The 10,068-nt window shown below is 35.9% G+C and overlaps 1 long non-coding RNA gene across 4 annotated transcripts in view; it reads right to left on the bottom strand.

Annotated features, from left to right (window-relative positions):
* Window positions 1-1,478: 1,478 nt before the first annotated feature.
* The window catches only part of LOC117980887 (uncharacterized), a 175,449-nt gene continuing 166,859 nt past the window's right edge, over window positions 1,479-10,068 (bottom strand). For 3 of the 4 annotated variants that reach the window (XR_010112726.1, XR_010112728.1, XR_010112729.1), the window contains one exon: window positions 1,479-6,255. This is a non-coding gene — a long non-coding RNA (uncharacterized LOC117980887). The remainder of the gene's footprint in view (window positions 6,256-10,068) is intronic. The other variant, XR_010112727.1, reaches the window with a different exon arrangement.

Genomic DNA, 10,068 nt, shown 5'->3' with positions numbered 1-10,068 from the left:
CCTTCCCCCCTTCCTCCCTCCCTTCCCCCCTTCCTCCCTCCCTTCCCCCCTTCCTCCCTCCCTTCCCCCCTCCCTCCCTTCCCCCCTTCCTCCCTTCCTTCCTCCCTTCTTATCTGACTTTCTTTCTTCCTTTAAAATTTCTTTTTTCTTCTGTCCCTCCCTCCCTCCCTCCCTTTGTTCCATTTCTGATAGGAGACGTACCTTTAGCCACCAATAAATTATCAAGAAAAAATTTGAAGCTGCTGACATTGAAGATTACCAGATTCTCCCCTGAACCTTCAGTATACTTAACTGAACTGACAAACATTTTGCCTATGATCAAATTAGACAAAAGGATTAAGACCACTGTCATTACAGTTTTTCCCTTCTGTTTAATTTTAACATACCTTCTACACAAATGAGATGAGGTGAAGAGAGCATTTGTTTTCATTACCCTGTACCTAACTGAAGTTCTCAGTATTCGCTCGCATTTTGTCTGCCTCACAGATGTTTAGGCCAAGGACAGCAGAGTGGATCTGTGATGTTCACAATATCCATGAAATCACAAATACACTGTAGCACCAATGAGATTTCAAATCACGAATGCACTGTAGTATCAATGAGATCTAAAAAATTAAATGTGTGAAACTTAATTTATCCACCCCAGAAGGATTAAGAGTAGAGTTTAGTCTGCCAGGATGCAAGACTTTGATTCCGGAGAGTCTAGGTACTAAATACTTGTGCTGAACTCTCCCTCCAGATACAATTATGCAAGTTGTTTATGGGGAAAAAAAAGCTATCATAAGAGTCACAATTTTTAATCATTATTCTCTTTTATGGGTGTATAATTTTCTGGGTAAAAATGCTCTGGTTTGTCGGAAATTTTCTTCTTTGGTATTTCACCATTCTTTAAAAAGACTTGGATAAATAATGGATCAGCTTCCTTAGAACTAAGATTCTATTTTTTAATTACAAAATAATTAAAGGTTTAACATTTTTATTTTGAGGCTGAAATTTGTATTGCCATTGTATCTCACCTCTCCCCGGCTAAACTATTTCCTCTTCCAAGGTAAGTCCCCTTGAAAAGTTACCACAGTCTTTTCTCGTTACTAGACTATTTTAACTTTAAAAAGAATTTAAGCATTTTAAGAGAGAATGTGGGGAAAAAATAACTCACAAACTATTAACCTGAAAACTTTACTCCAAAGGAGCATTCTTTCTTATATTCAGTGAATTCGGTATGTGTATGTGTCTTTCCCCAGTTTAATTCTAATTTCATGATGCCAAGGTCCATCTGTGATGTCACTGTTTCTCCCATGACACCAGGAACAATATCCAGCATGTGTTAGGTCCTCAACAAATATTACTGATTCCCTCAAATCCAGGAAGATATCTTACTTTCTTGAAATTGTTTATCATTTATAAGTTGACTTCAATTTTACTAAACTAAATAACATTTATGGGATCTGAAAAAATAAACTTAAAACACATGGGACACGTGAGACTGGAATTTTATTGTAGATTTTGCAAGTAAAAGATAAGCAAATAAAACCATGCAATTAATTAAGAGGAAAAATTGTCATAAGTCTTATATAGGTGCAAGTAACTGTCGGTTGTTGTTATAAATGGAAGCAAACGGAAAAGTAAATAACCCAAGCTGGCAAATCTTCCTAGGAAAGCTTGTACTTTGAATCAAGCAATTGTGTTTTTACACTGACATTTGACTAAGATGGAATCTGCTGCGCTGGGGATCCACTCCAAGGGAAATAATAATGTCCTACTGTAAAGACACCACACAGGAGGCTCAATAAAGTTGTTCAATGTCTTCAACCTTTTTCCTTCTTCGCATTCCACCCCATGCTGGGCATATACCATTATGGAACAAATTCACATAAAAATTTCCCTCTTGCGCTTGGCCCCCAGAGGATTGCAAGTAGTTCAGTTTTCAAGTTTCAAAAAACTTTCGGTAAAAGCTAAGGCAGAAATGACAACAAAAATGTCACTCAAACACATAATACACAGTCAATAATTTTTGCCTGAGGAGTCACTAGCAAATATAATGGTTAGTTATGACTGTAATGCATATATTTATCCCAGATAATATGAGATTTGTGTGTGTGTCCTAGTCTTGGATGTTCACTGGAATGAAAGTATTTTTTTCTCCCAGAATCTTTTTTGGAAAGCTCATTTCACAATCCTATGCCAAATATATTCTTTTCAATATCTTAAAGGTTTTACTTATTATCACTGGAATTAATAATCACAGAAGCTGCAAGTAATTAAAGATAATTTTCACAATAAAATTAAACTATACTCCAAAATTTCTTGACAGCCTCTGAAACACAACAAAGGAATTTATTCATTTTAATGTTCTTATAAAAATAGAAATTAAATTAGTCCCATAGAAATATGAACAAATTTTAAACAACCCCCCATGACACACATTGATCTATGTAACAAACCTGCACATCCTGCACATATAACCCCGAAATTCAAAGTTAAAAAAAATGAACAAATTTTAAATTAGACATTTCAACCTGTGCTATTTAGACCTGTGCTATTTAGACAAACTTTACGAGATGCAAATGATGAAAAATAGGCTACCTTCTCTTTGAATCAATAGACAGTGCAAATACCAAGAAGGCAGAGGACAACTCTGTTCATTTCTCTTCTCCACACTCAAAGCCCAGAACAGTGTTGAATGAATTTTAGAAGTATTTATTACATGAATGAATGAATATTCCACAAACACATCAATAGGTTTTTCACAGAGAGGCAGAGATGAGATGAAGGAAGTTAAAAAATCTGAAGACCTTATCTCAATATTAAATATTATCTTAATTACTAAAGCCAATCTCTGGAACCTTGAACTAACATGCATTTGAGTGTGTGTGTGTGTATAAATGATATCAGTCAAGCTGATTGTGACCCAATCACAACTTCTCACCCTTATATTACAGGCAGAGAACAGAGATTATTATTGAATATATTGTTCTCTTTATAACATTTGTACATATAGGTTGAGTATGTCTTATCCGAAATGGCTAGGACCAAAAGTGTTTCAGATTTAAAAAATTTTTTAATTTTAGATTATTTGCAAATGCATAATGAGATACCTTGGGGATAGGATCCAAATCTAAACACAAAATTTATTTATGTTTTACATACATCTTATGCACAGAGCCTGTAGGTAATTTTATTCAATAGGCTTAATAATTTTGTGCATGAAACCGCGTTTGTGAACATTAAACCCTCAGAAACAAAGGTGTGACTATCTCAGCCACCCATGAGGCAATCTGTGGTTATTTGGCATGACCATCATTCCTGACTCTGAATTTGTATGCTACCTGTAAGCCATCATTTTCTTATACTTATTCACACATAAGTACTTAACAGTAAAAAAAGACATACTATTAATACAATGATAAAAACAATGTGTTCAGGATAATGAAGCAGCCCAGTAGCATGACCAGAATACCTGTATCAGCTATCAAACAACAGCAACAACAAACAATGGCAGGCTTTCAGTCCCCACCTACAGTGCTGTGCTTTGATGAAAAGATTGCTGTGCACTGTATTTTTTGTTGTTTTTTTTTTTAGGTGAGAAGAAACATCAGAAGCAGTTGAGGGATCCGGAAGTGGGTCCTGCAGGGATGAGGAAGCATCCTCCCGGATGGCTTTTTTAAATGTTTCCTCCAGAGTCATCTGCCTCATTAACAATGGTTTTGTTTTAGAGAGTTCTTTGATTTTATCAGCTTACATCATTTATTTTTCTGTTACAAACGCACACTGCTCTAGTCCCTCAAAAAGCCCACCACCACACATTTTCACATTTCACCATGCCATTTATAGACTCTTTTTCTACAGTTAACAACGTCATTTTCATTGTCACTGTTATCACAATCACCTTGATTCAGAACCATTCCCTGGCTATTTCGCCATCTGTTAAGGAATTAACAACCGGAGCTTGATTATTGATGTTAAAAACTTCTTCAATATTGACTTCTGCCAGCTTACTGATGGACTTTGAAGGTACATTTTTTTTGCATATTTAAGGAGGTCAGACATTATTTCTTTCTCACTTGGCATATGAAATCCTTCTACGTCGCCACCTTTTTCATCATCATCACTGAATACAGTTTCAGGCCAGATATTGTGCCAGGCATGCACAACTGTGTCTTTAGTCACTGCGTTCCAAGCATTTGCAACAGCATATACAGCACCCTTCATGCTAAACTTTTTTGAAAACCTTCCACATGCTCTCCTCTGTTCACTGCTACTAGCATGCTGTTTGAGAAGCTGTTTTTATGTTTACTCTTCAAGGTATTTATATTTACTCTTCAAGGTATTCTTCTAAGAATATGTTGGTCATTGTTGAATTAATACAGTCACATTTGGAGGAAAGTACATGGGATAAACGTTATTTTTGATGAGAATTTCAGCTGGAGGATGAGTGGAAAAGTTGTCGAGGAATAAGAAAATCTTGCAGTTGTCATCCAGTCCAGCTTCCTTGCAGTAAGCACAAGCCACTGGTATAAAATGTTTGTGAAACCCACCAGCAAAATTGTCTCTGATGATCCATACCTTTGGGTTAGCATAATAACGGTCTAGTAAGACATTCCCTCCTTGAGAACAGCAAGGGTGCAAAGGTCTGTCTATCACAGCCAGTTTACACTTATGAGTGCCTACTACATTAACACATCTCAGCACAATTATTTTGTCCGTGGCATCCTCAATTTCTATAAAGGCTGTCTCACCTGTTGTAGTCAGTGTCTTTTTGTGGTAAAAAAGCCAAAAGCGTGATGTAGTCAGTGTCTTTCTGGGGTAATAAAGCCAAAAGCATGAAGTTTCATCAGCATTATATGTTCATTATATGTTCCAGTGTCATATTTTCATCATCAATGGCCTTGGCACACTCATCAATGAATTTCTCTGGTGTTTTATGATGAGCAGCTGCTTTATACCTAATGTCCTTAAAATTTTAATGTCATGTCTTTTAAAAAAAATTCTGCAGCCAGTCTGTTGAATATTCACAGTCCCTTTCAATTTTCAGTTTATTGTGATAGATCTTTTCTTGTTTTACCATCAGTATACGAGAAAGTGGATGTGTTCACTGCAACACTTAGGGTTTACTCTTTCAATACATGATTGAGATCTTCATTTTTAGCTTTATGTAGTGTTTCTCTATCTTTCACTAACTTCTGTTCATCACTTTCAGAAGAACTTCAATGGTGTATCCTTCTGTTTCTTCAGGTTATATACAGGAGTCAGTCCAACACCATACTCTTCTGTAAGACATTTCACACTATACCATTGTCTAGTTTCTTCAACAGTGTGACCTTCTGTGCCATAGATCAACATAAGTTCTTCCTCTTTTTCTTATTCCTGTTAGCCATTGGGGTATGTACACACCTTTTTGACATTTTTAACAATATATTTACACCACAGAGCAGAGAATAAGCAAAAAGTACAGTGAGCAATGTCTGTAGGTCTTGGCCCCATGTGAGGCATGAGGAAGACCCTGCTGTTGGCTTACCCGGCCTGCACACATGCCATTTTATTACCCTTTGTGGGTGTGCTTGCATGGAGGAATCTGGGCGTGTGGGAAACAGATCTATCACAGCTGATGCGGGCTGGGAGGGTGTTTTCTCCCTTGGAGATGCTGAATAAATTGTGTGTTTTGTGCCTGCATTTTAATACGACCCAGCACATGAGGTATAGTGTGAAATTTTTCACTTCTGGTATCATGTCAACACTCAAAAAGTTTCAGATTTTGGAGCGTCTCAGATTTCAGATTTTTGGATGATTCAGATTTTGGATGAGAAATGCTCAACTTGTAATGCTGTAATATTGACCATCTTACAAAATAAACAAGCAAACAAAAAATTCTCCAGGCCCTAAGTATCCCCCACAGAACTTCTCCACTGCTGTTTTCCTTTCTAAAGAAACTCCTGCCTGCTCAAAATATACCTATATTCACTCTCTCCAGTTTCTCACCTCTCCTTCTTTATTCCACCAACTCCTGTTGGGTGCTCATCCCCACTCATTATGGAAACCATTCTTTTAAAGATCTCCATGGATGTTCTTCTGGCCAAAGCAACTGATCAATGTTCAATATTCATTTTAAATGATCTCTCTGCAGTGCTGAACACGGAAGATCATCCCCTTCTTCTTGGACACTTTGTGCTCCAAGGGTTCATAGTCCCTAATTTTACTTCTTCCTCAATGGCCAAGGCATCGCAGGCTCCTTTGCTGGCTCCTTCTCATTAGAGTTGCCTGTGTAACATTCAAGTGGATATGCCCAGGTAAATAATCCAGTCCTCTGTCTCATTCACATGAGCTCACCACATTGGCTATTTTGCTCATCCTTGAACTGGCCAATTTCATTCTGGCCTAAGAACTTGTTTATTTGCTGTCCTCTCTGCTTAAACCATTGTTCTACCAAATAGCTACATGACTCATTCCTTTGCTTCATGCATATCTCTACTTAAATATCACTGTGGAGAGGCCTGATTTGATGTAGCCCTTTTCTTCATGGTCACTGCAAGGACGCTGTTTCATTTTCTTTATAGCATGTTATTAATAATGGCATGTCACATATTTATTCATCTCTTTGTTTATTGTCTCTCTACTAGAATATAAGACCTATGAAGTCAGAAACTCCATCTATTTCATTCACCACCACTGTGTTGGTATCAGAAACAATGTGTGGCATACTATGGAGCTCCCTAAATGTTTGTTGAATGAATAAATAAAAAAGAATAGCATCACATTTAAGATGTGGTGTCAGTATATTCCATGTTTTGATATGCCACTAACCTACCTTGACATACATATTCAATATAAACATTTTGACATCTACAATCTACCTTGGAAATATTCTGAGCAAGGTACTGTGTATATGTATGTGGGTGTGCACACTTATAAGTGTGGAGGAGGGGATGTATTTCTACATTATATCCCTCAAGGAACTTACAGTTTATTTGTACACAATTTAATTACAACATGAGGCAATATATGGTAGATGTAACAGATGAATTTGTTTATTTTTTCATTTATTCAACAAATATTTGCTGAATATCTCCAAAGAACCTACACTAAGAAAGGCAATAAAAAGTGGGAAGAAACAAAAAACAAAGAAGAGAAATGATAGGAAATAGGTGGCAGTATTTTAGATAGGTTAAGACTTATGCAAGCAGCAGGTTGAAATTAAAAGAGTTCATAATAGACATGACACAAAGGAGATTTTAATACATTAAAAATACAGTAAGGAGTAAAAATGAACTGAGTGACATTTCTAAACAAAAGCACCTGAAAAAGTATAGGTGGTGAAATACCCCATGTAAAGAAGCATTTTCTTCACTCACTCCCTAGAGAAGGATGATATTTTTGTTCAGACTACATAGTATATAGCAAAGATGTAAACTCCAGAAAATTTATTTCAGGCATGAGGGGGGAAAAGCTAAACACCAGGGAAAATACATTCCAGACTACGACAATCAGATCAAATCGCATAATTTTATGAAATAGTATGTGGAAGCATCCCACATATCTTTTTATCCTAGATTTTTTTTTAGGACCAAACTAGTAAAGTTTTCATATAGAATTATTGTCTTGTTTTGAATCTGTAATGGTAGACATTACAGAATTGTCAAAAGAGGTTAACTTCAATTTTTGGCTATTTACATTCTTACGCATTTTAAGAATCACTCCACATGAATATCTGACTTTAACTTTGAAAAGCTTTTCACTTTGAGAAAAGTGTTAGGTATCTTAGAAAACCACAAAATTTATTTGTGACTATATGAGAAATACAGTGCTCAGTATTTTTTTTTTCCACTGGGAATGTTTGTTTGTTTGTTTGAGTGCTAAATAAAGTTTCATAAAATGGTTGCCATATGGGTCTGGGATAATGTCTACGGCTTAATTCTTTCTGAATATTTTAGATCAATTATCAGTCTTTATAAATAAATATGCAGACAATTATCAAGACAAAAGTTTTTTTCAGAACTAACTAAAACATTTTAAAAATTTAAGGAAGCTGTATATACTTTATTCAAATATATGGCCAAACACTCTCTCAGACATTGTTCAACTGGGGCTTTGGTTCTTCTTAATTCACCTGAGCACTGATTTGTTTGCCTTCAGTGGCTATGAATGCCAGAATCCTAATATTATCTTAGAACAAACTCTTGTAGTTAATATTCAATAACTATATGAAAAGAAGAGCAGCACCTGTCTGCGGTGGGGAAGGATTAGGAAGACCTGGACTTAGCAGACACAGAAAGTGGGCTCAGAAGCAGAACACCTATAAATTCACATTTTATTAGCCTGGTTCACATCCTGCTGGACTCCTCTTTCACTCCACAAGAGAAAATTCCTGTTTACATCTATAATCTCCTTGGGACCATGGAGGAGTATGAATTGTGCTCTATGGAAAGAACCAAAGTCATATTTGGGAATAATAAGCTTAATATGACCTGTGAGGGCTGTACATTTACTAATCTAAATTCCTCTTAAGAGATTTATCATCCTCAGTCCAATGAACTTAAACAGGAACCTCCTGTGATCATCAGTTACTTTAGTATTCTACAGTTAATAAACCAACAAAACTGACAGTGGAGTATGGCTTAAATTCTTATTTTAAAAATAAAGATAGACCAGCATGGCTAGAGCATGAAGTTATCTCTATTCTCTCAATGTAACTGGGTCTCTGAAACTTAGATATAGAGTGTTGTTAAAATATGTTTTTGTTAAATAAGCAAATACTTCTATTCATATGAATTCTATTTCATAGGAGACTGAAATTAAACAACTTGGGAAAGTAACCTAATTAGAGGAAGCATAGAATGTAAAAATCAGTGTAAATGTCAAAATATTCTATCCAAGCTCTTATCAGAAATAAAGACTCTGTCTTAGACTGAGTTATAAGAATATGTGGTCCTTAAAGATATAGATGGTATAATTCAAATAAAATATTATAAACATATCATCCAACTTTATCTTTAGTCGTTTAAATTCTTGTTTCAGGTAAACTGTTTTCTTTGAGCCACCCTATACAGAAATGGAAAGCCCTGAGAACAGCAAACCACAGGGTGCTAGCGTAGGGGCGAGAATCCAAAGACAGTTTAAGGGATTTTCTGGGGCTGACTTTGAAACAGTTTTTTAAAAATGGTGAGAAGTCACCTTACAGGGTTAATTTACACTATTATGGTACATTTGTTATGACTTTTGTTATGACGCTGGGGGTTAGAGTTTTTACTTCTCCAATCTCTCCTAGCTCTTATTATACTTATTTCATTAATAACCACATAGCCTGCCTTGTTCTCAAAAGCATTTGTAGTTGCTTATAAAAATTCACATAGTAAAATAAAACTTTTTAAATTAGGAAAATCAGGACACAGAGAAAATGAAGCTCATATTTTATGAAGATGCCAGAGAGTAAGAACTCGGAAATAAATGTGTATATTTCTGCAAAAGAATTAAAAATGGATCATAAATTCAGCTCTGACTCCCCTATCAGACAAAATAAATTGAGAAATATGATCAGTTATAAATTATCATTGTGCGTAAGATAAAAAAATACCAGCTCTTCCAGAGAAACACACATTTTGCTACACTGAAGTCTACACAAAACTCTCCTACGGTTCATCACAGAAGGGACACTGAGGAAATTTTGGGGAGCGTCATCCTCAATAATAAACCTGCAATACACAGAGAGCTCCACAGAGCTGTTTCTCACTGTGGCTGCCCCACCTTATTCACCGACTTCATGCCAAAGCACAATTTAATGTACAGAATTCAAAAGGACTGCCAAAACCACACAATCTAAGCAGGCAGCTTTCTGATTGCCTAACTTTATTCAGGGATACATTTTTATGCTATTTAGCAGACTAGATGGATCAGGATGCATATACTTCAGGCTATTTTTTTAGTATTAATTTTCAAAAAACGAGCTTTAATAAGAGTTGGATAACCAAGGCTACATTCTATGGCAATACCCTAGAGTTTAGGCATTGCATACAGCTGATCCTGACTGACAATTTATCCAATCCAAACTTCCAAAATCGCCTCTGTCAGAACCTTACA

Source organism: Pan paniscus, chromosome 6, assembly GCF_029289425.2.
Source record: "Pan paniscus chromosome 6, NHGRI_mPanPan1-v2.0_pri, whole genome shotgun sequence".
Classification (NCBI taxonomy): domain Eukaryota; kingdom Metazoa; phylum Chordata; class Mammalia; order Primates; family Hominidae; genus Pan; species Pan paniscus.
This window is presented reverse-complemented; position numbering and strand designations above follow the sequence as displayed.